Here is a 27,850-nt window from a genome sequence, read left to right as displayed (position 1 = left end):
GACCACTAAAAGTTGGAAGCAAGGAAGTTTCTATGCCTGACCTCTCTGTGAGAACTTGCAGTGCTGCTCCACCTTGCAAAATCTGTGCTTGCTGACATCAGTCAGAGCTCAGTAGTACTTTTATTAAACACTGAATGAACATGTGCACCTACTCCTCCATGGTTTGCTTTAATATGGCTCTTTAAACAAGCAGCAGGTCAGTTTGATGGGTTCTTATTTTAGTAGGGAGCTGGGCCCTTTGATTTGACAATTAAATATGGATGCTTCAGTGCAAGTTATTTTTTTATTTTCATCTCCCAGGAATAGGTGATTTTTTTGTGCTACCATAGTTTTGCAATCTTTTTTTTTAACCAAAACACTGCTATGTTTTTATTTGTTTCTCAAAGAAGCAATTTGGATTGGATTGTTCCAATGCAATAACATTTGAATGTTGGGGTGTTTTTTCTCTGATCTGTAGGTGATAATTGGCATCTTCAGCTCTTCTAAATCTTGCTTAAGATAAAGTCTTGCTAAACTTTGTAACTTTTTTTTTTTCTGAGCAAAACATGATTCTACTGATCTGAGTCCTCATAGGTCTGGGACAGATTTTAAAATAAAACTCCTCTTTCCTCTTTAAGTCCTGTGTAAACCCAAATTACCTTTTTTCTGTAGATCCTAAAAATATATATATTCTTTCTCTAAAACAGACTCTTGACAGGCTGGACTTTTGTCTAGGGTAGGGGTCTTGCCTTGCACCTTTTTTGAAGTTTCCTTTAAGCCTAAAGATTGTCCCTTAGCATCAGTCAGCATCTTTCTGTTACGCATTTATTACTGTATCAGTGGGACATACCAGAATAATTCAGAATGGCCTCAGTTATTGCTAAGACTGAAGGGTTTTGCATGTTTGTTTCAAACATCAGCTATTTGAGAGCATTCTCCAACATAAAAAGCCAGGTTGCTGAAGTTGGTTTTAAATCGGATCACTATCATTCCATGTAAGAAAAAGAAGGAGTATTAAAGACACTGACACAACTTTCCATTTTTAACATTGCTAAGACAGTGAAACTTGTGTTGAAATATCTCTTTAATGTTGCACTTCTAGACATTTTCCAGAGAAAGTACAAGCACGCTGCATTCGCATTTGGAAGGGTTTATCTTACATGTTTTCAAGAGTAACGGATAATAAATGTTATTATACAGTAACATAATAGGCAATGGAACTTTTTAACAAAAAATAATCAGAGAAGAAAATTATTTTATCAAGATAATTTTTTGACATACATCCCTGCAACAGTTGATTGTTTGGGTATTAAAGACTTTTTTTTCCTAAAAAAATTGCAAACTGTTGTGCTTTGCAGAATTTCTGTTATGTTTCAGTGTTGTCTCAGTCCCATCTGTAAAGCAAGAGATAAATGTAAAAATATCAACACTGTTTTAAAAGATTTCATCAGGACTATTAAAAACCTGAGCATCTAAATTCATATTAATATTTACTTGCTGTCAAATTTCATCATGCTCTGTCAAAAAAGTTCATTCTCCCTCTCTATTTAATTGAAGACCTAAGTAATGAAGTCATCTGACATTATTAAGACTTTATATTTAAAACTAACCAAGCATAATATAAAGTGCTTTTATTTTTAAATGCACAAGCACTGAAGCAAACATGAGATCTAGCATGCAATTTTTTGCTAAGTTTGGGGGTTATTATGATGTGGTTCATCTTGGTATTGCTGACTTTTTTCTAGTATGTCACTAGAAATTAAATAATATCCCTCTTTGCTGACAATTTGTTGTTACTCTAAAATCAAATTTATATTCACTTTACATTCTAATTTATGGTTTAGTCATCAAAGTGACCATTGAAGTGTAAGGTTCATAAATAACTATTTGAATCAGCCTAGTGGGAAATGTGAAGTAGTGACAGATTACTGTCATTTTGTTCATGTCAGTCACTGTACAATTTGCTGGAGTGTTATAGAAGTAGCTTTATAATGCTGAAAAGCATGGAGGAGCATTAATCTGCAGCTTAATCCTCCTGTGCTTATTGGTTTTGATTTTATAATAGCCTGGCTAACGGAAGGAACAACTCATTTTCAACACTGTTGGCAAAGATTTTTGTGCATGTGTGTTTACTGTGTAAACAACAAAATTATGTGTCTTTCCTGTAGAGAAGGATGTTATGAGAAATGCGCTGTTGCAAATAAGTGTGAAGTGGAAAGTTTTAAGAAGTTTTGAGGTGACATCTTGAAGGTGTTTAAGGATTGTCATAACAGCCATTCCCCAGCTATGCTAATGTGATTTCATTTGTGAGTTTCTAATACTATTAGTAATGTTAGTATGTTAGTGGTAGGGAAATTTACACTGAAATGTACTGCTGCTGCTGAAATTTAAGATTTATGAAAGCCACTTTGAAGTTTGACTAATATTGAGTGTTTTGAAGTTTTCTTTATGCCATTCTGTCTATTGGGTTTTGAACTAAAAACATAACAGTGAAGTTCAAAAGCTATAGTAGATGTGTGTGCTCTGATCAATCAAAGCCTTGTTTTCATTTATAGGATGCCTCATTCTTCCATATTCCTCTGTAGTGCTTTCTCCTCAATTTTGTATTGTAGCTAGAAACTGCCAGTCATCTTGTTGTCCAGTGAAGAGGGATTATTCTGTTTTTCTTGGCAGCTCTGAGCCTTTGTCATCAATTTTACTGGTTTTAACATCACACACCTACAATACTTTTCATTAAAAGGGTTTTAATATTTCACAGCTTTGTTTGTCTCTTTAAATAATCCAAACTGATGAGAATTCTGGTTTGCACAAACTTTGGTCAGGGAGACAAGAGATGGCACCGTGAGCACTCAGTCGGGACTTGTGGATATGCCTCCTTTACAGCTGGCTGGTGATCTGTGTTTTTTAAGGGAACAGATGAACTTTTCATTTGAGTCTGAGTTTTCCTTAGGCTTGACCTCTCTTACTGTTCCTTTCAGATGTGTAGAATGAAGGAATGTGGTGTTGATGCACGAAACCTCAGTTAGAAAGGTTCCACTGATAATGATAAATACTGAGTACTTGCAGCATTTTTCATGTTTGCAGCATGTTGTAAAGTACATTCTAATCCTTGAAATATCCATTGCTTGTAGTAACTTTAGCTCCATTTCTCTTAAAGAAATACTTCATGACTACTCCTTGATAAAAGCCCACATCATACTTAGTGTGAGATTTTGGTCTTATAATCTTATGTTTTTGCATAGTCAAAATTACTAGTATGGTCTGTGCTGAAACTTTTGCAAAATAAGAACAGTTCTTCTGGATCTTGTATTTTTCAGCAAGCCCAGTTGCCCGTGCAGCTGTGTATAGCCAAGTACTGTGCCTTCTTGAGGTGTTCATTAGCAGTATCTTATCTTGTAGATATTGTGAATTTGAATAACACTTGAATGGAAGGGGAAATTAAACTGAATCAGTGTACTAATACAGCACTCGTATTATTATGAATTAATGACCATAAAGCCATAAGGAAACTTTCTGTTAATCAAAATAACATAAATATTAAAACATGTTTAATAAATATTAGCAAGACAAGCAACTTCAATTATAGTTGCTATAAAAAATGAAAGGTGTAAGTACTACCCTAGTTTACTGCACCTGGTTTGAATTGACTGCTCATCCTTTGAGCAGCAAATATTCCTATATTACTAATTGTCAAGGTGTATGTACTTCTGGACTGAAAGCATTTTGTTAAGTATTTGGAGGACTGGTATCAGTTTACACAGTTGTGAGTTTGTGATATTGGAATTGACTGTCTGAAGGAACTTACCAAACTTTAAGAAATGTTCTGGGTATCTGAACAAGTTGGTTTTATACTGCAGAGCACTGTAGGCTGGATGCCCTTTGCAGGAGAAGATTCATTTTGAAAAGTCTTGTTAGTATTAGATTTGGGCTATTTATGTCTAAATTTGATGAATATGTAAGAAAGTTGCAAAATGCTGTGTAATGTGTTTCATTATGTTGGAAGCAGTTCTGAGCAAAGAGGAAAGAATAACTGGAAAAGCCCTTTGAACACAAGGGGCAGCACCACGCTACTGTTCAGCAATGTGTGTAGTGTTGATAAGTCATGTCTTCCTGCTGGCAGACAATTCTGTTGGGGTTCTAATATGGTTCATTCTTATCAAGCTTGTCACCGCAAGGAAGTTTTAAAATCACAAATTATTTTGCTGCTTTTCTTGAGCAACTCTTTGAATTTTATCTCTTTTTTTTTCCAGCTTCACAATGGCAAATAGCCATTTCTCTACAAAAATACAGGTTTTTCTACCATAAAATTGTAGACTTGCAGTTCTTAGATAAGAACTGAAAGTTTGCTGAGGCTTTCACTTGTGCCATGTATTTTTATTTATTACAGTTGGACATCATTTTCCAGCCAGGATAGAGCTGACATTACACCCAGAGAATTCTTCTTACCTCTCTGGCCATTTAGTTATACTTAAAGCAAGTGTAGACACAGTAAAGTTTTCAAATGCTTCATTCACAGCAGAAGAGCGGGAGTGAGTGGCATAATCAAACAATGGACAAATATCCTGGTAAAACAGTTTTATCAAGTCGCTGCACAATATCCATGAAATACCTATATACTTATAAATCCTTGGATTGGCAGCTAGAATGTAGAGAATGTTTGCCATGAGCCTCTTGCATTTCTCTCGCTCCTAGTCTATTGCAGTACTGGTAGTCAGTTTTTAATTGCTTTATCACGTCATGAGTTCTAGCTTGTTTGGTTGCTTACCTGCAATTACCAAAATTATGCTGGAAGCTTGTGGCAAAGCCACAAACTGAATTCAAATCAGCTGACTCAGGGTTTAGAAGCCACTGGGGGCATTTTCTGTGTTTGTTGGTGGTTTTCATTTTAATTTTTTTAAAATTTCAAAGCTCTTTCGGGTGATATTTTTAGGTATTTTCTTTTCCTTGAGGTAGTTTAAACCCTTTTGTTATGTTCATGTTGCCTTTATCTCACAAGTGGTTTGAAAACTTTAAATACTTAATAAGAGTAACCTACCAGGAAGCATATGATTAAGGAAGACAACGGAAATCCTTAACATATATTAAAATTCAGAGCTCTTGACTTAGAAAGAGACACAGATGCAGGTGAAGGAATGTAAAACATAGGATGGATAATACCTGTCTTTCAGTAAACAAAAAAAAGCTTAAAATTGAAATTGGGAAACAGTACATTCAGAGCTATTTTTTCAGAGTTTTTTTATTTCAGTAGGAGAGTAAATATATTTTACATGCAGTAAATATCCATAAGGTTTTGGGGGATGAAAAGGAGGAGGAACAAAGAAAAAGGTGTCATAGGAGTGACTTTGAAAAAGGTTTGGTAAATTTAAACTGAAACCTAGCTGAATCAGAGCTTGTCCCTTCACTGAACTTATAAGCAGTGAGGTCTGCTTCGGCCAGCTTTTCCAAATACCTTTTTCATCTTGGCATGTAGGCTAGCTTTGGAGATGCGCAACATTGGAACAGATGCCAAAAGCCAGAGCTGTCATTTCAGCTTAATTTCTGGCATCTGAGGGCGCAGGAAGTGTAATAGACATTTTAGTCGTCTTCAGGTGGCATGGCTCTCCAGGTTACACCTGTGTGAGTCTCCAGAGCAGTGTTACTCCTCAGGCTTTCATTTAACTCTCCTGATGGAGAGCAAGATTGTGTTTTCACAAGTGATTTGCTCCTGTTCATTCTGCTGACTAAACTACAAGTGGCAGGTTCTGTCTGCAGTATTAAATTCCAAAGTAGACTGTGCATTGAAAATAACCTTTAGGCTGCCAGCAGAGGCGATTCAGAGGTAGAATGAGGCTTTGTCTTTCTGATGTAAGAGCTTAGGGTAAAACACAGCATTTGATGTATGCAGTAACCTTTCCTAAAAATAAAGACTGCTGAGTGTTGGCCAATGCATTTAAAATACTGTAATTATCTGTCATAAAGGACTGTCATTATTTTTGTTGCATGTATTTAATGGCTAATCCAGTGAGGTTGGGGCCTTATCATAAATAGTAACAGTAGTTATATAATACATCCAGAGCTGTGAGCACCTGATGTTCTGCACAGATGAAGGCTGTCTGAAGGACAGAAGAAGGACTTACTTTCTAGTGAGCAGCTCGGCATGGCAATATGTCACATCCAATAAAGCAAATGCTAAGTGTAAACTTCCACATGGAAAAGAGTAAATTTTATCAGCCTGGCTGGTCAGTAGCTCCTTGAAATGGTTAGGAGCATTAACCATTCTGTGCTGAAGAAAGCTTCAGAAACAAGAAAAGATCACATTTTCAAGCAGATGTGTCCCTCTGCCATTTGCCCCTTTGTGCTTTCTGCTTTGCTGTGTTTGGTGGCCCAAGGGTTTCAGCCCAGGGTGTAAATGAGTATGTTTCTTAGGGGTGGCTGTTGCAACAAAACTTCAAGGAGGCTTTTCTAAATCAGGTAACAGCAAATGTGTGTGTGGCTTAGTACAAATAAAAAATACTGTCAGGAGAGGGAAGGTAGAAATAAGTGCTTTAGTTTTGATCACAGAGCAAATGACTTCTGCTGTGTTTCTAATCTGACTGTGTCATCTTGCTTTGATGCCTGTCAGTCTGGTTTGCAGTGGTGCCCATTGAGGGACGGTTTGAAAATTGAGTTTCTTGCATTGAAGTGTATTAACGTTTTAGCAACTTCTTGTCTTCCTTGCTGTGTGATGTCTGCTGCAGAGCAGAACATTTGTGGAGGTTCTCTTTTTCACTGAATAGGAAAAGGAGAAGTATGGCAATCTTGCGTGTTATTTATGAAATGTATAACCTTATAAAAGCCTTGTGTCTGTATTGTGACTTACATTCACATCAGAATATTGATCTCTCATGAGAGTCCCTTCTCAGGGGTAAACAATTTTTAAGTACAGCTAGACCTTGAGGAAATTAGAGGGATTGCTGTTTTGAGGACTTCTAAAAAAGGGAAAGAGACAAAAGTGCTGTTATTGAAACAGCGATCTCTTGATCTCTCACTGTTTGTTGGCTGCTTTTTAATCTGTTGTAGTTTTATTTCTTTTTTCCTTGGTGTGAAAACTTTCCATCCTGATTTTCTACTGCTCATTGGAAGGAGACACTGTCAGATTCATTGGCACTGCAACCGAGCAGGCACACTTCCCTCTGGGAGGAGCTTCGGCACATTTGTCTGGTGCCTCTGATCCCCAGGACTGTGTTCTGCTGCCCTTGAACTGCAGTCTGTAATTCAGGGTGACAATGTTGGTATTGGTACCCTTGCTGTCTGACAAGTCACCTGATCCCATAGCTGTGGTAAAATGGGTTTTTTAATGACATTTCCCCCCCCAACCACATGCTCAATCATCAATCTCAGCATATTACAATTTCTGCTTTTCCATTTACAGAGGAAAATTCCAGAGTTTTTCCATTTCCAGCTTACAGAGGGAAGAGGAGGCATTTTAGCTCCTCTTGAAGCTACTTGCATTCTTTTCTGGCCTTTCAGATGAACATTGCTTTTCCCCACAGCACACTGAAAATTTGTTTTAAAATTTTCCCCCACCACTATAAATCAGATGCTTTTTTATTTGTTTCTTTCACAGATGGTTTTTCAGGTCTAAAGAATTTATTCTTTTCTTCATTCTCAAGATAAGGGCAGTCTGCAATGACCTCCATTTGCCTTATTTGCTCCAAGAATCATGGCTTCATGACTGTTTCATATTTGCCGAACTTATTATCTTTGTGCTTCTATTGGTTGTCACTAAAACTTTTCCAGTTTCAAAGATGATGCTTGCTTTCTTACTTTAAAATTGCTTGTCAAAATGAAAGCTGTTTATTCAATCCACCAACATTAACTGTCATTTTACAAAACTCTGAAAAAAAGAGCTACTTAAAAAAGAAACAACCCTCTTTGTGTTCCTTTGTGTCTGGTATGTCTGCATATATTGTAATCTTCTGGGCACCCACTGAATACCCCTGTGGGTTACAAACATGGTCTCTGTCACCAATACCATTTGACTGAATTTGCAACCAGGTAAATTCACAGTGATCTACTTTTATTTTGACAATAAACATATATATGTTTATTGTCAAAATAAACATATTGTGGCCTTCACATAAAAGCTCTTTCAAGCAAAGAAGCTTTGTCATTGATGTGTTATTTTACTATTTTGCCTTTTTTGCAGTAATTCAGATTCTGTCTAGTGTCTCTGTAGTAAGCTGCTTGTATTTGAGGGAAACGCCTTTGATCCATGAAGTTGTGATGAAGGCCAGGCTTAGGGAGGAAAGTTGCTAGACTCTAATAGCAGCATGTCTGATCAGGCCCTTGGAAGTTTAGGCAGGCAAAGCTGTTTTCTAGACAAGAGTGTAGAGTGAAGTTTAATTAGTGTTTACGCAGTCTCCTTGGTACTTGGTGCATTGCTGCTGTCTTTAGCTTTGGGCTTTCTGAGGTGAACCTGGGTTTTTTTTGGCCATTAAGAGCTACAACTGCAGTGCCCTTCATCTTTGTGACAGGCATTATGCCAGTACATTCATTCTGAAAGCAAGTAAAAAGAAGAAGAAAGAAGGAGCCCAAACTCTTCCAGTCACAGTTAAATCACAGTTTGACTGATTCCTGTTGTTATGCTTTCTGAGGTGTGTCAGATACCATGTTTCCCCTCTGAGGTATGTGCTGCCTGAATGTCCTTCCTTGGCTGTTGGCTTGGCAGGAAGTGAAGCGTTACTAAGCAGAGTTTTGAACTCATCTTTATAATTTTGTCACCAGTAGAAAATGCATAAGTGCATAGTTTAAAACAAAAATCTGCTGTTTATGTTATAAAAATATGGTCCTGTCCCTCATCAAGGTATATATGAATATTGCAGTGTAGTGGCTAAATCATACATTCATAGTTTTTCTTAAGTGAGCATAATTGACTTGCTGAGCAGTAGCTTTGATAATTCTTAACCATATTTTCACCCAGTTGTGTGGTTAATGAGAGCATTATATGACCTAATCATGTAGCCTTTCACATTAATACAGATCTTGTTTATAATTCTCTTGATTTTGTTGACCCACTACTTTGGTTCTGTGTTCAAATTATCTTAACTTTAAATGAAAATATTTCTTGTCTCACAGAAGTCTAATTTCTGTGCACACTTGCCAGTAGTGAATACTTAGTGGGAGTGATTACTCTCTAACTGATCATGCCAGTGTACCTCTGGGAGGTTAATCAATCTTGTGCTTTTTAATTGACATCAATAATGTGTTTACATTTATCAATATTTCTTAATTGTCAAGTTATAACTGTGGAACTTCAATAATAAATCATACCAATGGTTAACTTCATACATTAGATTTTTAAGAGTCTCCTTAAGCACTTTGACATGTTGTAAATTGCTTTTAAAATGATGTATGTATACTCATGGGGGAAGAGCAGAAAAAAAATGGTATGCAAAGTCATGCTGTCAAATAATACTGCAGAACTGGCCCATTGACAGTAACATACCTTTACCACATGTAGGGTATGTTTTATGGGAAGAAAGGGGGAGTAAGTCTTTTCAAACTGCTTGTTTTATTACTAATAATTTTGTGACTATGACAGTGCTCATACATTTGTTGTGTCATCCCCAGGGAATTGTCAGGGCTGGGACTTTTTCCATTCTCTCAGCTGTAGAGGCAAGACAGAGGACAGAAAGAATTAACAGTTCTACTGCTCCTCTGCAGAAGTAGCAGTGAGCTGTGGGAGATCAAGGCATCCTGATTTTGATGGTGCATTTTGCCAATTTTCTTAAGATATTGAAATGGAAATGAAGGAGAGGAGGGTAACTCTGTTTAAATATAAGCATATGTTTAAAGACTTGGGTGCACAGGAAAACAAATTATTTGCTCAAGTTCACAAAATATGTTTACAGCAGGAATTAAGGCATGATAGTCCAAGTTTTGCAACATATACCTCCATCATCTGCCTCGCTCTGTTCCCTGTCTTCTTTAAACCCAAGGAGCAGTATTCTGAAGAAGGAAATCTGCACAGACAGAAAGCTGGCAGGATGCTGACCACATTGTGTCAGTCTTACCATGTTTTATGGGCTACATCCAAGACAGTATAGGAACTAAAAACTTTGCCTAATAAGAGGTGAAGAAAGAAGATAATGCAGTTTTCTAGGTAAGTGAAAACCAATGTGAACACCAGGAACATTAAGGCTGGGTTTTATTTGAAAAGACTAAGTATTAAATATTCCATTTTAGTCTGGCAGCCATTTTGTTGACTTCTTGCAAATGTCATAAGTCATAAATTAAACTGCTCCCTCCTTTTTTGAACGAGACAAGACTGATCAGAAACAGCTATTCAACAAAATTACAGTAGTTACCAAATCAAATTGCATTTAAAGCAAGTGTTATGTAATCAATCTCTTTTGAAGAGTAAAGCAATTCACAAGAGAAATCCATTGGCACTTTCTTTAGCATGGCAGATTAAGCACCTTCACGTTGCATGTAGAGGGCTTTGCAGTAGGTTGCTTGTGTGAATAAGTGATGTTTAAGTTCAAAAGAAGACATCCTGTAGTGCAGCTGGTCTGCCACATCAGCCCAGACTCTGCTGCACAGGTTCTGAGCTAGAGGACATTTGCGTCCATGTCTAGAAAGGTAAACTTGGGTCAGTGTATGAATGTGTGAACGAACACAAGTCTTTAAGAAATTGTGACCTTTCAGCAACATTCAAATTCTATTTGTGCTTTTGGTTTCAAACCTACTAAGGTTCTTGAGATACATAAGAAACTACATTTCGTGTGGCTGTGTGGTTGGTTGACCTTGACTGGACACCAAGTGCCCACCAAAGCTGCTCTATCTCCTCAGCTAGACAGGGGAGAGAAAATACAATGAAAGGTTCATGAGTTAAGATAAGTCAGGGAGAAATCACTCACCAATTACTCTCATGGGCAAACCAGACTCATATTGGAGAAATTACTATAATTTATTACCAATCAAATCAGAGAAGGGTAATGAAAAGTTAAACTAAACCTTAAAAATTTACTTCTACTCCTCACTTCTTCTGAGGCTTAAAATTACTCCAAATTTTCTCTACCTCCTCTGTGCAGAGGCTGGGAAAAGCAGGCTGCGGTCAATTTGTCATACATCATCTCTGCTGCTCCCTTGTCCTCAAAGGGGGCTCCTCACACTCCTGCCCTGCTTCACTGTGAGGCCCCTCCTTCAGGAGACAGTCTTTTATGAACTTCTCCAGTGTGAGTCTTTCCCATGGGGTGTAGTCCATCAGGAACAGACTGCTCCAGCTTGTGTTCCTCATGAGGTCACAAATCCTGACAGCAAACCTGTTCCTCTCCACCAGTCCAGAGGTCCTGATGGGAGCCTGCTTTCCATGGGGTCCCAGCCTCCTTCAGACATCCACCTGCTCCAGTGTGGGGTCCTCCACAGGCTGCAGGAGGATCTGTGTTCCACCATGGACCTCCCTGGGCTGCAGGGGCACAGCTGCATCACCATGGTCTGCACCCCAGGCTGTGAGGGAGTCTTGGCTCTGGCACCTGTAGCATTTCCTGTCCCTCCTTCTACACTGACCTGGGTGTCTGCAGAGCTGTTCATCTCACATACTCTTATTCCTCTTCCCTAGATGCAATTGTGAAGGTGTTCTTTTTTTTTCTCCTCCTGCTTAAATATCCCAGAAGCACTGCCACTGCTGCTGACCTTGACCAGTGTCAGGTCTCTCTTGGAGCCAGCTGGCATTGGCTTGCTCAGACACGGTGGGACGCTTCTGGCACCTTCTTAAAGAAGCTACTCCTGTAGTCTCTCCTCTACCAAAACCTTGCCACAGGCTATTAGCATGAAGAACATAAAATCTTGTATGAATTTAGTTCAGAAAAAAATATTTTTATTCACTGTTCTCCACAAATATATTTAATGCCATCATAGCCTGAAGTGTAAGTAAAACTAGTTCAGGTTTTCCGGTACTTTAGAGGAAGACTGAAATAGTTGCTACCAGGTCATCAGGTGGGATGTGTTTTCAAATATAAGTGGGCCTGGTACAGGAAGCTTGTGTTCAACCTTCTTCCATTTCTCAAACATCCTACATTGAGTGGAGCTACTGAGAAAGTAAGGAGTGTAATTAATATCCATAATGTATATTCTCATAGGCTAAAAAGAGAGGATGACTCTTTTGTTCAGAGGGTAGCTGAGCAGATTGAAAGCAAGTATCTGGACTTGTGTTCACACATTTATGCTGACTAATAGAGGTGCTAGAGAGCTCAAGGTACTCTGAAAGTCACAGGAATGAAAGCTACAAAATTATTTAAGGATTCAAGAGCATGAGCTTTTTCCCTCAGTTCATGTTTGAATAAGATCAATACAGTGTAAAAGTAGAACTTGTGGTCTTTTTCGTCTTTTGGTAAAGTACAGACCATCTGTGATTCTATTCTTCCCTATATCTTCATCTAAAAGGAGAGTAACTTTATGCTGCAAATCTTCCTTCAGGGAATAGTTCCTTCCAGGAAGCTGAAGAGCACTGTGGAGCTTCACATTGCACTTTATATTTTTCTTAGGTGCTTAGCATATGCATCTCCTGTTGTAAAGCAGAAAGCTTTGGGTAGAGTAGTGATGTGGCTTACGAAGTACCAAGTAACCATCGCCACAGACAAGCAAGGAGCTTTTCACAGAATAACTGAATGGTTTGGGTTTGAAGGGACCTTAAAGACCATCTAGTTCCAATCCAAGCCCCCTGCTATGGTGTCCTTCCACTAGAACAGTGAAGCTCAGCTGATGAAAATTCAGTGATGGTACTTCTAATTTCAAATGTTTGTAACAGTCTACAGTTAGGAATTTATTTTTAAAAACCACTACACAACTTATGCTATTATGTGCAAGTCAGTAGTCAGTTCATACCTGGCCCCCAACAAGGAGGACTGTTGATCTGGAAGTAGCGACAGATAATTCGGTCTAGATCAGGTCACATTTTTTAATATCCATGTAAGGTAGTTAAATCTGGCTGCATAGCTCATTACTTTCATCAGTGCTGTTTGATTTTGGGTTTTTGTTTTTCACCTTTTTTTTTTTAAAAAAAGTTCTTTATTTGACTTGCTGGCTAAGGCTTTTTAAAATGTAAATAGCAGTCTTGTACCTGTAATACAGAGTGCTGTGAGGCTGAGAGGAGACCCTGACCTACTCTTACGAAAGAAAACAAAATTGAGAAAGAGTGGAACATAAGAACAGAGAGATCCAAGGTTTCCCACAGTATAGTAATGGATGTGACCTTTAATATTGAGGCCTTTGGATCAAATTTAAGTTGGCATTAAAATTTTCTAATAAATTCCCTGCTGAATCTCACAGTTTTTTTCCTCAGACTTAATTCAGTAAGGTCACAATAAAGCAAGTGCTGTCTGTGCTATTGTAATTGCTCTCAGCAGGCTGATAATGTTACAGCAGAGAAGTACCAGCTACTGTGCTTTTATTCTTTTCTTCAAGCACTCTTCTTCCTCCATGCTTGCTCCTCCTGCTCTCAGGTCTGCCCTAAGTAGGAAGTGAAACAGTTTTAAATGCCATTTCCTTCTCATTGTAACACATTTTATAGTGATGCTTTTCTGAGTCTCTTCAATAAAGGGAATAAAATTATAGTCTGTTTTATTGCAGAATAGTTGGAGGCTTGTATTTCCTTTCTTAATTTTCATCCAAACCTAGTTTAAATTCAGCCTCTTCAGTTCTTAAAGACTGTTAATTCTAAACATGCAATGCTTAGTTCATTTTAGCTTAGTGATTTTAGGATTGTAGCTGTAGTACAGCTAAATGAGTTTCTCTTAGACATAGGGAGAAACACTGAATATCCACAGTTGTCGCGGTGCGTTCTGGTGGGACCCCCCTAGGCTGTGAGTTCGCTGGTGGCAGCAGGCAGGCAAGGAGACTCCACACGGCTTCTGAGGGTGCTCATTAGGTGAGGGTTTATTGGGGGTCCTACCCCCGGGAGGCAGCATGGTTTCTGAGGGAGGGGGGGGGAAAGGGGAGGGGGAGAGAGGGGCTGAGCGGGCACCGGCCAGGAGAGCCAGCCGGCGAACAGAGAGAGCACCGTGCCCCCGTCCCACCCCGGCACACTGAACAGGGAGATTCAAAGTGGGCGCGGAACAGATCCGGCAGATGGGATTACAGGCACAGGATACTGCAGGGGAGGATCACAGGCTTGGAATAAACCAGACATTTTCCAGGGGTGTGACAGAGCATACCATTCAACTAAAATATAACACCACACAGTACTGTGTTTTATTTTTAAAAATGACAAATCACAGCTCACCACAGTGAGGCAGTTGTAGTTTGGGTCCTACACATCTTTTGCAGCTTTCAGAAGAGTGTTGTTTGTTTCTTGTATTAGTGCAAATTTATGCTTAGCATGCAATTGGTAGATCTGCTGTATTGGAGGTAAATAATGCCCAGCAGAGTGTTGTCATCATGGTTCTCCCTGAAATGTGACTGTGAGAGACTCAGGGCAATTCTGCATGAGTTTCCAGATGCAGCATCCTCCTTTTCAAAATCACACAGTCTGTCTAAAATGTCAGCTTTCTGTCTGTAGTGGTGCAGCTGTGTGTATCGTATCTACTCTTTTTTTAAGAAATAAAGAGGTATCTTAAGACTCCGTAACTGCATCACATGATGGGGTCATGATGGGTCAGACTTTTAGGTGTGGGGCTAGATATGCTATTCTTGACTGTGGGCACAAAGTAATAGTTAATGTTCCTCAGAATAACTGGTAGCTCAGGCCTCTGCTGTTTCAAAGGCCCAGCCTGGACCAACCATTCTTATTTGGTTTCCAACACCTTAGCTGGCTTCAGATTTCCCCATCTCCACCCTCCTAGTCCATCATCTTCTTGCACTGTCTTTCCCTGAGGCCCAAAATTTCTTACCTAAAGTGTCATGTGCAGACACGTGTGCATGTCTCTAGCTACATGCAGGCATTTACTGCTCAGTGCCCGTGGCATTCATTGCTGCTAAAGAAACCAGTCTCGGTAGAGAAGAAAATTACTGGCATGGATATTCCACTGCTTATGAGTGTAGTCAGCTAACATATGTTCAGTGGGATACATCCTCTTGCCCACATGCAATTGATTGGAAATTAGGAGCAACAAAAGATGTTTTACAAAGGTAGTTCCAGCTCTGAAATGCATGCAGCTGTATTCTGCCGACCTTCAAACTCCATGGCAAGCAGAATTGATAGGACATGTGGACAGTTTTGATATTACCTAGTGCTGCAAACCTGTGCTAAGTCTACTTTGGTAATTAAAAACAACAGATTATGATCTTCAGCCGTAACATTTCACCTGCTTGGTTATTGCTTGTAGTTTCTTTTTTTTTTTTTAACTGCTCTTGATGTCTACTCTCAGCCATGGATCATGTGGTACTGGTAGGATGTATACCATAGTGCCAAGCATTTTTGATGAACTTAAGTGAGAAAAGCTATCACTTCTGCAGTGTGTGGAGTTTCTCCCAGCTACCATGCAGGCATTTGACAGGAGATCATTCCTGATCAATAACTGTCCATTGCTTTTTACATAGGACATACACGTTTTAGTTTATATATCCTGCTGCTGCCTCAGGAAACTAATTTCCAGCATGAGGAATGCAACACAGCTACTTTAAAGCAGAATAGTCCTGAGCTGGAATTATGTTACTGACCTGAAACACTTCAAAAAGCTTGATTCTGAAGCCTGCTGTGGTTTGAGTTTGCAGTTTCTGAGATAGGTTAACCCTGCTGTGAATCATTGTGAGACATGATCAGACTGTTGCTTTGTAAATTAAATAATGAAGTGTTTGTGTGTGAGAGTTTCTACTGTAATGGGTAGTTAGACTGTGCTTTGAAAAGATCAGAGTCTACATCACATGATGGTAGGATCTGGAATTTGTTTTGCAAACTTGACTTTCAGACATAGAGACATGAACTCTTCCAAAGTCCAGCATTGATTCATAATACTTCATGTATTAACTGTAGCAACAGGAGTGAATAGTCAAATAGCCCTTTGGGTAGCATGATTTTTTTCAACTAAATTAATAATTGGGCTTGAGTTATTTAGATAAAAGCTCCTGTGGTTGAGAGAGACTTTCCCTTAGTTTTCCCATAGATCTCAACTGTGAAGAAGTGGTAAGTTACTTTGAAGGATTTTGATAAAGGAGCAAAAGTAAAACCTATCATCCTTGCCAGTTCTTGGTGATTTTCATGAGTTGCCATTACCCCAGGACTTCTGAAGTGCTGAATGAATTGTAATAGCATTTGTGAATCAGTTCGCTTTCAGATGCCAAATGGCACGTATTTAACACTCATTAGCCTACATGTAATGTGGTAAGATGTGCTTACCACAATGTAACATTTTTAAATCCTGCTACTCTTGCAAAAAGTTCCAATTCCATATACCAATTTTCCCCTGACTATTACAATCATACCTCAAAATGCACAATGTGGGAGATCCCAGCATGGGATACAAATTCAGTGATTAAAAAAAGCCACTGCAGCAAACATCTGGGATATTTTTAAATCAGTGATTTTTAAAAATTGCTAGGTAGAATGTCTCTTATTGTAGTAAATAATAGGTTTCATCTCCCTTGCTCAGAAAGTAAGACTTGACCAGATTTGACTGTGATATTTTGTCTTGAATTTTAACCTATGATATTATTACATTATTTATAAATGTTCCTCTCTTTACTACTCTCAGTCTCTAAAGACCAGTATTCACAGCTGCCAGAACACGTCTGTAGTAAAAAACATTAAATATTTCCCAGTCCCATGTAAAATTTTTAAAGAACTGACAACTTCATATCATGATTTAACACAATGAGTCTTTCAGTGCCATTTGATTGGAGTGAAAATAGGAGCATTTCAGATTGCTATTTGTCTTCTTTTTTTTTTATAGTGTTGGATAAGCAGGATAGTTGGTAGAAATCACGTTGAGGGGGGAAATGGAAATTCTGTGTCACTGAGGTCCATTTAAGCAGTATCTGTTCGTGAAATAATTCTATATTAAAATAACCAATTGCATGTATTTCTGATTTGGAGATGCTAGGGATTTGAACAGATATGGCAGGTTATCAAGTCCTGCATTATATGGTCCACTGGAATTTTATGTTTGGTTTCATGGCATGACTGTTAATCCTGGGATCAATGCAAGTGAAGAGCAAATAAACCTGTACACATTCACATATTTTTTGTGTACTTAATACTCATAATGAAGAAGACTGCATACAGAGATTTTATCTCCACTGGAGTTGCTCTTGCAATTCTTCTCATGTCTTTAATGGCTATGAGTAATCTGTCCTTATTTGGATGTTGTGCTCTCCTTTCTTTCAGGTGCTCTGTGTATGGGCTCATCTGGCTCCAGATTATTTTAAACCTTAATCTTGAACCTTTTTTTTTCTTCAATCCATGTTTAAAAAGAAGAACTATTTAAAAATTAAAAAAACAAACAAACAAACAAACAAAAAAAACAGCCAGAAGAGCAACTTGGGGTCAAAAGAAGATTTCTGTAAGAGGCAAGACTGTAAGTCCTGAAATAGGAAACCATGTCTGCTCTGATCCAAGTGGCTGTTCTGCCAGTCTATGTCTCTGGGTCACAATTGTATTGGTTTTGGATCAAGTAACATAGTAAGTGCCAAAAAACCCAAGAAGAGGAAAAGGAACTCATGACATTTCTTGCATTAATTTTCCTTTTTTTCTGTTATCACATTCAGGAGACTGTGACCCAAATGATAATAAAATGCTGCTTCCGATATCCCATTGAGATAGAAATCACACCCTTAATAAGAATCTGTGCTGTACTGTGTTGATATACTAGACCACTTTTAGGAACATGATTTTTTTCATTTTTAGATGAGTTTTAGATGTGATTCAGACTTTGGAGGTATTAGCCTGTTTTAAAAGCCATTATTGTTGTTCATCTGCTTGTGCAAGCAACAGGCAATTTTGGGAGGCAGGAATGGAAATACCACTTTTCAAAGATTCATTTGGATTGTGGTGCTATGTATTTAGAATTGTTTCCTTGCATTGTAGCAAGTACAAAAATGCACTAAACTTGTGGTTTCTAGAAATACAAGTCTGTTCTTGTTAGCAGACTGTCCTCTTGTGCTGTAGATCAACACATGCATTTTGGCTTGTTTCTACCATTTGTTACTAAATAATAATGTTGAAATAAAATGCTAGAAGCTTCCAGTTATGTATCAGGTGGTACAAGATAGGCAGCAAAGCAATTCCAACTGCTTGTGACAGTGAATGATACCAAAAGTACAAAGCAGTGACTACACAACTCAGGGGGCTGCTCCCTCCACCTTGGCAGTTTTCCTGCTTCCCTGCCCTGCAGAAGGCTGCAATCCTCACTTCTCTCTCCAGCACTTCTCTGGAGGGAATAGGGAGCAAGTTGTTTACTCCACAGTTAGAGCCAGTGAGTGTCTCTGTATCCCAGGGCTCAGGCATGGGATGCTGAAGCCTGTACCATGCACAAGTGGGAAGGTATGTCAGTACCACATTGTATTTTGCAAGTGGAGCGTCCTTTCTTGACTCCCTGTGTGATAAACTTCTTGTTCCCACAGGGACCACAACAGAGGAATGAAGGAAATTCCCCCTCATGACAGTTCTACCTTACAGCCTTCTTGAGACCTCGAACCATAAGTCCAAGCTATGTAATGGTCCTACTGTGTTTATTGATTTCATTATTTTTGTAGAAGATTTTGTAGATATTGTGGAAGATTCAGATATTTTTTCTATCTAAAATATGTATTAGGATTGTTTTCAGTATTTTGTGGCTTTGGTATCTTTACGAATTACTAGTGCTAGTATTTGATTGCATTAACCATCAGCTAAACTCAGACATTCATTTCATCAAAAATCTTTTAGAAAACAATGGCTAAGGCATGTCATGCATTCTTCTCCCCAGAATTTTCAAAATCATTGTAAGAGAGTAATGTGTTTGCTGCGGAGCCCTTTCTCATGGGAACACATTTCTTTCGAAGCTGTCTTTGAGCACTTAACTAGAAGGCACAAAGAGGTGTTGTTGTAACATTCCTCTTAATAAACAATTTGAGGATTTTTTTACTCATGGTACAAATACTTGCTGGCATAGTCTTTTCATTTGAAAGATTGAAACACACATGTAAGGACAGTGTGCTTCTGTGACACAAGATCAACTGTAGATATTTTTGCATTAATTTATATTAAGTGGTAGTCACCATTTAGTGAAAAAAGAGGGTGCATGGAGAGCAATGTCATGGCTAGAAGAACATGACAGCAGAATAAAGGTCTGTCCTGAAATTAAAGAAAACATTAAGTAGTGTTAATGAAACTTAGCAAGGGTAAAAGAGTATAGTCCCTTTGCCCTGTAATCGAGTGAGAAAGCAATGTATATTTATGCTTATTCTTTTTGGGATATCCAAGAAACTTGCAAAGATTATGAGATAGTCAAGACAAGAATTTTTGAAAATTTACCTCTTAATTCTGGTTCTGCCACTTACTTCAGTCACACAGAACATCTTTTTTGCTTTTATCTTTATCTATTGTCTTTGATTCTCCCTTTTTAAAAATAGGTAATTCTTCAGTTGTACATACAGCAAAGTTGGTTTACTGCACACTTAATATGAAAATGCTTTTTGATGTGGGGTGTCATTAATATATCTTAGAGTTAGGATGTGCCTTTTAGATTTTCTGCTTTGCTTTAGAGAGTTTGCAGTCATTTGGACTCAAAGTTCATTTGAGATACTGTGAATAAGGAAATTGAAGCCTTGTAAACCATACTGGTGGAAGGATGAACAGTATCTCACAATTACCACTGCACACATAGTGTCATGCTAGAAATGTTACTCATTCTCCAGTTGATCTCGCATGTAAAGATGGTTTTCAGTTAACCTCAGTCAGAAGGGGCCTGAATTTTGCCTCTGTACAATGTTCTGTCCCTGAGCTTTCTGTACTCCTTATCAAAGGATGTGCAATTGGGCATTAGATAACTGTCTAGCCTAATTATTGAGTACAAGTATATTATGCCTCTGCAGAAAATTGAACCTACCATTTTTCCCACCAATTTAGTTTTCCTTGCACTAAGAGGATCTTAAAGTGTTTGCTGTTATTTTATATATCAGTTTGTCAGCATATCTCTTTATACTATGTTTATGTAAGGAGCAAGTGATATTTTGTAAACAAAATTTGATGTGTAAATTTTATTGATGGCACATTGCAGTTAATTCTTATGGAATTTGATAGAGTTTTTCAGGTTTTTCTGCTTTTGCTTGAGCTGGGTTGTTTGTGGGTTTTGGGTGGGTTTTGTTGTAGTTTTGGTTTTTGGGAGTTTCTTTCTGTGCTTTATAAGTCATGCTCTCATTAATTTTACTTATGCTGTGTCAAGACACTTGCAGGACTGGAGCATTCTTTAAATCTAAGGGTTTTTTATTCTTAGTATTTGAGCTTCATTGAACACTTCAACAGTGTTCTAAAGCTGCAGCAAATTTTCTGTAGTTCTAGAAAAAAATATTTTGGTTGTTGACAGCAATTTTCTGTGTCTGGCTATGAAATACCTCCAAGTTTCTGCCCCTAACGTGGTTTAAATAGATTTGGGAAGTGGTGTATGTATTGGAGGTATCTTTAGTTATCAACAGAGAAATCACATTTTGAAAAAACATCTAGGAAAATTAGGGGATCTTTTTTGAAGGAATATAGAAATGGTATGTACAGTGACAGAAAGTGGCAGAAACACTTTCTGTTTCATTGGAATGCAAGCCTAAATGATTGGCTTAACAGAAAAATTAATATAGTCCATTTTTTCCTTTAGAGAAACAAAAGCTGTCAGTAATCTTTTTAAGCTACATGGCATTCTTTGTTCTCAAAAGACTGACTCTTTGGTGTCCTGTGACATCCTGATATGTAGCATACTAGTGAGACTCTGAATTCTTGTAGACCCAATTATGGAAAGTCAGGTAAGTGGCATTTTTCTTTATTATATTGCACAGCTTTTAAGTTACACACTGTTGCTCTACAGATACACTGGAAAACTGATGTAGGAGAAAAGCACAATATAATAATATTAAAAAGTCACTTACCTGCCTTCCTGTTTGTGCATGGCCCATTCCATGCATGGTATGGTGGGCATGAAGTCCCTGGAGAGAGTACAGTGGGACACACAGCTGGTTGAGAACTGGGTCAGTGTGTCCTCTGTGTGTGTCTGAGACACAAAAGGACAAACACAAGGGCAGCTGTTACTCAGCTTCTGAGCTCTGACAGCACTGCTTGTTCACTTTGGTGCTGTTTGACCACTGATGGTCAAACTCAGGTTTTCTTAAGGCTGAAGGCCAGGAAGGCCAGGTGACATAGGCTGGAAATCACTGCAAAGCTATCCTGGTTTGCTAGTGCTAATACCCTTTTCCCCTACCATATCAACAAGCATCACCAGTGACTTATTTAGCTTATAGAACTAAAAGCTGCTCTAAACAGTAGTATCTTGTGGATTTCAGTTTTGTTCTATATCTGTGCACCAGTAACAAAGAAGCTTTACAACAAGGGCTGTGACAATCTCAGGATAACATTATTGTATAGCTACACAAGGAGCTAGTGAGCTGGAGCAGAAATAATGTTACATAGTTTTATTGTTCTATAAACAATTTCCAAATACCAGTATTGTTTACAAAGCAAATTCTATGTCTATAAATTTATGCAGAGCGGAAAAGGAGTGTTTAATTTGATCATGGTATGTCAAACCTGTAATTTCATTTCTTCTCTCTTGAAAGTAATCATGTGACTGCTCTGTGGTATATGCATTACAGATTATTTTTCATGCTGCAAGTGACACATAAGTAGTACTTAGGATAGATTTCTATCCATAGCGGCTTTCAGATTTTAGGCATATTTGTTCTAGCATTAGTTTTTAAGACCAATATATTTTAAATCTTTTTTAAAACAAAAGGTGTTTTAATTTATGGGTGTCCACTGTATGCCCTACTGGATCTAGAAAGAATCTTGCTCATACTTCATGGGAAAAAATACATCTTTGGGAACAGATAAACACTGGGATTTCAATCAACTTCCCATCATTATTTTTCCTGAAAACCTTTGCAGGATAAGAACAGAAATTTGACTAAAGCAACTCCATAGTCTTAGCTGTTGTAGCATCATCACTTGCCATAAGAAATTAAAAATAAAGTTGTGGGTATAAAAACACAGTGTACCCATAAGGTTGCACCAGAGGCAGAAGTTGTAACTCCTAAGTTGTTTCTACAAAATTCTGCCTTTTTTTTTTTTTTCCCCAGTGGAAGTAGAAGTTAAGGTGTACTCTTGAACTTCAGTTTGTGGAAAGCTGTGCATGTTTCATCCCAGTTGCAGAGGAGCTTTGACAAGGCAAGAAAAGTGTTTTAATATCACCTTCAATGCCACCCTTGCCTGTCATAATGAGAAAGATGCCTGTTTAGTGACTGCTTTTTCCTAGCTCAAGCCAGCTGCCTCCAGCTAGACCTTTCTTTGGGTAGATCAATCACCAAATTGCATATATATCTCTTGGGAAATTCAGTGTGTATGTGCAGTAAGGACAAACATCAGTGAAAATTCCCTATTTCAAATTTTTCACTGACTTTGAAAGATTTGCTAGTCATCCTGGTAATATTTAACAACCATAAATAAAGAGCACTCTTTATGACTTAAATAAACAGCAAAGCATTTTTATTAATTATTAGGCTTGAAAACAAATCTTTTTTCTCATATCTAGGATTGGTCCTCCAAATAAGTTTATAAGTATGTTCTCCTGGCAATGTAGGTAATTTATGATACAGCCAGAGGTGTAATAGTTCTGTGAATAAAGAGAAGCTTTTAGCTTCCAGGGATACAATGTGTTTTTCATGAATATTAAGTAAACTTTAATGACTGAAGAAAAGAGCGAAGTGGAGGACAGTTGTTCATACCCTGTCTAAACTGTCCTACAGCCACATTAATGTTTATAACAGATTTAGAGCATAGCTAAAATAACAGTAAGGATTTCCTTCTCTTTTTCCATACCTTTTTCACCACTATTTAAACATACATGTAACTAAAAGGGTGAAGGCTATCTGTGTATTTACTGCAATTTACAGGACTCATTAAAGAAAAATGGGAAGTAAGTGTAATCACTGCTGTTTGAGAAGTAGTGATAGATGGCAATTGAGTGGTTTGAAGCTATTAATTGTAATGAGATTATACTAGGTGAGATACCTCTGATGTCAGGTGCTTGAAATATTAGTTTTTTCAAAGACAAAGTGGATTATAAATTATTAGTAAATCTGTACTGAGGTAATTAAACCCACTTATTAACTGTCAAACATGGGTACTAGCTTATGTTGCAACTCTGTCATTTGTATACTGGAAAGGGAGTTAAGACGTAAATTTAGGGGTTGTATGGGAATATTTGAAATAACTAGTTACTTTTGAGACTGAACATTTTCTTTGCTTTCTACTCCCATAATAAATTTTTGTTCAGCCTTCAAGTTTTCACAGACCACCACTGGCCTTTTCAGCTGACTGGAAGATGTTCTTGAGAGGAAGGAAGCCACTTCTCTGAGGTGGACTTACTAACTTCTTAACCACATGGGGGAGATAAAAAACAGCAGATCCAAGCAGCCTTCCTGCAGGTCACAAATACAGTTATGGCATCCTTGAATTTCCTCTGTGGGGTCTGCCATTGCCTGACAGTACTGCTCTCAGTAAAGCAATATTTTTTTCCCAGTACAATGAAGAAAATATATTGCACTGCATGGGTCTTCTTTGTAATACCACCCCGTGCCATTCTTCTTATCATTAATCAAATGTTGCTTACTGAAACAGATACAGGATTGCTTAATGGTTTGGTACTGGATTTATTGAACTTTAAGGAATAACAAATGGAAACAGTAGAAGCTGTTCAGTAGTTCAGTAGAGGAATAGTTCAGTAGTTTTAAAAAATTCCTATCAACTTGTTTGTGTAGCTACTAAATTTCACCATGTGTTTGCACTCTTAGATGCACATACAGACTCTTATAGGATTCCAATCCCCTGCACAATATAATAAAAAAAGCTGAAAGGCTAAAGTTTGTACATTCAAAGTGGTGAAGGAAAAAAGCAAGAGGACATGTTTTGCTATTTATCTTCTCCCATCAATGTTGTTTCGTTCCAAGCTTGAGGCTTTCTCATCGGTATGTTGTATGTGGCATGTGGATATTTTTAGGAGGATGTTAGCAGAACAACGGGCATGTTGGATAACTATTTTTTACTCTTCATTTTTTACATAAAAGGTTTGGTTTGGTCATTGCAAAACTTGGCATTCTGGTCTTTTATATGCGCTATTAAAAGTGCAATCAACCATGGGAAATATTGCCCAAAAATGTTCTGCTGGTAACTAAAGTAATAAATAGCTGTAGTTTATACAAAATAAAACCTCTGTGATGGGCATCACAGTTCCTCTTACATGCCTTGAGCTGGAGTTAAGATTCAGGGCCAGGAGGGCTGTTGTTTACATTCTGCTTTCATTTTTGTCCTGTGATATTTCCATTTTTACTTGGTTTTAGCCATTTCTTTTAGTTGAGGAAGAATTCTCTCCTCCTCACTCCTGCTGAGTATCTGACATTTGGACTCTGCTCAATTGCTGAAGCTGTTTGCTGTTTTTTTTTTTGTTTTGTTTTGTTTTGTTTTGCTTCTCTGTCAATGCTCAAAAAATGTTCCTCTTTTGGTGTTGTGACTTGTGGTGTACAGTGACTTCTTCCCTTCCTCCCTGGGGCCCAGCACGAGTCTTTCCTCTGCTGCTTGTAAAAGGCAAGGTCACCTGTCTGCTGCTGGGAGTATCCTAAGCATGCATAGGATGTGTTGGCTCCTTGTCCAGAGATCCCAGGCATCAAACCACAGAGCTGTCTGTAGGTGATGCCATATTTAGCAAACTTCAAGAGATGCTGATTGCCTGGAAGCTCCCAGATCCCCCCTGCACATAAGCTCCTTCCTCAGGCTGCCCACTGCAAATGGATGTATGGCAAGTTATTAAAAGAGGAAGATTGTTTATCAGTCTTCGATGTTTAAAGAGATGTGATAGTCATTAAAAAATCCATAGCCCACCATCATTCCTCTATTCATTAGAGAACCTGTAGCACACATTTCAGTCATCCTTAAACAAGTTGTCTCTTAAAAGACTAAACTTTCCAGTTATTTCAGATCGTTGTTTCAACTAAGAAAATAAATCTATTTCAGTATTACTTGTACTCCCATGCCTACCTCCAGAGGGTACATGTCGTTGTTGCCTGTCTTTTATGCCAGAGGGATTGATAGCATTTAATGTCACTGCATCACAGAAACCCCTGTTTGCATCCTCCATGCACACTCTAGAATCTTTTAAGCTGGTGAAGAAGCATGAATCATCAGTCATCCCTTTACAATTTGGTGTTGAAATGGAGGTCCGATGTCCCTGGAAGTTGCAGCATTTTACCAGCGTTCAGCTCAGGAAGGAGTGTCAGAATTTCATCCCTTCTTTTTTAACCTTGCTCGCATTTTCCATGAAGCTGTATAATTGTTAACACTCAGTTATGAAGTGTGTTGTAAAAATGACATGTCAGTTAGGGTAGGACATGTTGGAGTATTATGGTTGATTCAAGTAAATGATAACACTACATTATTTGAATGTCTTGTGGGGGAGGGAAGAGCTTTTGGCTTTTTAATGTCTTGTCTTTTAAATTAAATCAAAAGTTAATTGCCAAAGCCATAACAAGAATTGTAACAGAGGTTTGCTGCTACCCTGCTCTCTCACATGGCCACCTCCCCCTGTTGAACGTGGGTGTAGCAGGCTGTCTCACTGCAGGTGAGGAGTTCTGAATCAGCACTTCGTGCTTGCTCAAGGCTCAGTAATGTAAGGTGTGGTTGTAAATACAGCCCAGCAGGGAAGGGCAAAGCCGACTGAGAATTTTGGTCTTAACATAAAGCTGCTTTCCCTGTAGCACATCATTTGTCACTTAGGAAGCAGTTGTAGGCTAAACTGAGAATGAAATGTCATCTTCTAAAAGAAACACATAGAGGACAAAGTGAAGAAAAGTGTATGTCATTCCATGAGAGGAAAGTAATTACAGCAATGCTTTTGTTTTCTAAAAATGGGTTTGAAGCGTGCCTCCTTCACATTAGGTAGTTCCCTGAATGATCATTTTTTGTCTATTTTTGCATGTCTGGGATTAAGAAAAATATTGTTCCTCATATATAACTGTTTGTTCCAGTACACAAAGGTAGCAACCTCTTCAAAAAGCTTTTATGTAGAATAAGGCAGATAGCACAGGTTATATATAGTTCTTTCTGTGAATAGTGATGAGTGATTGCTGACTTTGTAATAATGCATATAAAAGAGATTTTTTTTTTGTACTTATTATTTCCTGTGCTGTCACACAGGTAACATCCACACAGACAGATATTCCTATCGATGCTCAGGCTGTTGCATCACTTTTTGGGTGGCAAATGCTTTGAAGAATGGGGACAACTGTGGGTTCCTTCACTAGCCTCTTGCTGTTATCAGGCATCCATCGAAACCGTTGCCAACACTGAGCTATAGCTGGTGAAGTTTTTAATAGATGTGCAAGGCACCTACAGTTATTACACCACAGGTATTGATGTTGCATTCCTTTCTGCTACCAACTTGTATATGCCCAGTGACCCTTGTAGAAGTAGGGTCAGTTTCTTCACAAAAATACATTAATCTTTTGCAGTTGGTTATTGTTTGTGTGTACATTTGGTTTTGGGGTACTGCAAAAACTTTTGTGTTTCACTTCACAGATTGTTAGGGCTACATCTACTGTGTTTGGATCTCAGTTTCACTCTACAGGTAGTAACAGTGGTGTTCTGCTATATAGAGTATACCCAGAAGTAAACAGGAGTTTCCAGTGAAGCCTTCTGGTTTATGCCATTCTTTTTTATTATTATGAATTATATTAGAATGCATCATAGCCAAAGTAAAACATACATGCTGTTCTAAGTCAGCTTTACTTTTAGCAATAGAGTTGTAGTAACCATTGATTCCTGAGAAAACACCTGATAATGGAGCTATAATGTGAAGCAAAATATGCTTCAGATTTGACTGGGAACAAGTTCAGAGATCTGGTGTGGCATTTTAAGTTGCCTGCAGTGAAACCTGTGATCATTTCTGATTGTAAATTGATGGAGAATTCTTCACAGGAATCATCATTGTGTTGGCATTGTAGAACTGCTGTGGCAGTGAATTGTGATTTTTTTAGAACCCCATTGTTACATCAAGGGGATCATTAGAGCTGAGCAATCCAACCAAAACACCATGAACAAATGAAACTGCTTGTTTAACAGCACTCTGCCAATCAGTGCTGTATAACATGTTTCAGTCTGCAAAGGCATCTCTGAGGACTGAGGTATTAGGCAGAGAAGTAGAGTGAGAGAAGGACTCAATCTGATAGTTGCTGGGCAGTGTGGGTGTGATAGAACTCATCCCGATGCAGTTGTTCTGTTTTCTGCATGACAACAAATTAATTGGCAATGTCTGTTTAGGTAAAGTGAGAAACCAGTAAAGTTTCATTTAATAGGATGGTACCCATACTAACTGGGACAGTATTCAGTAATTATCTGTACTTTTAAAAAAATTCTCAAGCACAGCAATTTCTTTTCTTAAAAAGACATGCCAGTGTATAAAAATATTTTTCTTCTTTCTTTAACAGTGTATGTTTGCTGCTAAAGAAAAGTTCACTCAAAGAACAACTGATTTATAAGAACCTGACTTACTATATCTTTAGTATGAGATTTTTTGTATTAGTTGATGTTACCTTGATGCTAGCAAAAATAATAGCTTGAAAATTATAATTACAAGAAAAGAGGTACCACCTGTAAGTTTGGTGCTGCACATTACTCATAATGGTAAAGAAATTCAGTTACTACAAAATTATTTAATAAAGTATAAATTTATAGTTGCCCCAATTAATA

General features: G+C 38.1%; 1 protein-coding gene across 2 annotated transcripts in view; it reads left to right on the top strand.

Moving 5' to 3' along the window:
• The window catches only part of LYRM4 (LYR motif containing 4), an 86,224-nt gene that overhangs the window by 22,465 nt on the left and 35,909 nt on the right, over positions 1-27,850 (top strand). The window contains exon 3 of one of the 2 annotated variants that reach the window (XR_011001788.1): positions 18,496-18,585. The exons of the other annotated variant lie outside the window; for it this stretch is intronic. The gene's annotated coding sequence lies outside the window, so the exon portion shown is untranslated. The remainder of the gene's footprint in view (positions 1-18,495; positions 18,586-27,850) is intronic. 2 annotated transcript variants of the gene reach the window in all.

Source organism: Anomalospiza imberbis, chromosome 1 (assembly GCF_031753505.1).
Source record: "Anomalospiza imberbis isolate Cuckoo-Finch-1a 21T00152 chromosome 1, ASM3175350v1, whole genome shotgun sequence".
Taxonomy (NCBI): Eukaryota; Metazoa; Chordata; class Aves; order Passeriformes; family Viduidae; genus Anomalospiza; species Anomalospiza imberbis.
The sequence above is the reverse complement of the archived record's forward strand: the minus strand, read 5'-3'. Positions and strand labels throughout refer to the sequence as shown.